Source organism: Diaphorina citri, unplaced genomic scaffold, assembly GCF_000475195.1.
Source record: "Diaphorina citri unplaced genomic scaffold, Diaci psyllid genome assembly version 1.1 scaffold9779, whole genome shotgun sequence".
Lineage (NCBI taxonomy): Eukaryota > Metazoa > Arthropoda > Insecta > Hemiptera > Psyllidae > Diaphorina > Diaphorina citri.
The window spans coordinates 1-700 of record NW_007387153.1 but is presented as its reverse complement, the minus strand read 5'-3'; the positions used below and the strand labels follow the sequence as shown (position 1 = coordinate 700).

At 44.6% G+C, this 700-nt stretch overlaps 1 pseudogene; it reads right to left on the bottom strand.

Annotated features, from left to right (window-relative positions):
* Positions 1–634, bottom strand: part of LOC103522625 — a 12,699-nt pseudogene extending 12,065 nt beyond the window's left edge.
* Positions 635–700: the final 66 nt, after the last annotated feature.

Genomic DNA, 700 nt, shown 5'->3' with positions numbered 1-700 from the left:
GTCCAATGATCATCTTAGCTGCTAGCTGTACTGCATGTCCTGTACTACTCAGATGACCTCCAGAACCTTCCCCTAGGAATCTCCTGCCGAGTGTAGGACTCTCATCGGATTTGAGGTCATCCAATACAATGTTAGGGTTAAACTCAGCCACTATATCCTGATGGAATGCACCACTAATAGGAATACCACGAGCCTTGCCACCCTCACAAAGCTGAGTAAGAATCTGAAACACTGTATGTAGGAGACAGGGGTTGTGAGTTTTAGGTTTGTACAAGACAGCCGGAGGGACTTGCATTGTCCATTCTCCTAGACAAAACACTAACGAGGTCATGAGTCTCTTGTCCTTGGCATCCACTGGCATCAGATAAGATAATGTACTCGCGAGCACTTCTATAATACGGGATGGTATCTCTGGATAAACTTGTAGTAAGACTTTGCAGAGATTCGTTAGGCTCAATAGAACATCACACGCAACTTGTGCTATGGTATCATGATTGAACTTGAGAGCTAAGAGTAAAGTGTTGAGTGCTTCCTTGGCACAAGGATGTTGAGGGGTACTAGAGCTGAGTGTATGATGTAGGAATATACCAAGACTACTAAGTGCAATACAACGTGCTTGGCCTGTGGGTTCTGTCTTACCACACCTTAGTAGAATATTCAACACTAAATCTTTGGCATCGGGACACTGGGTGACTTGGAA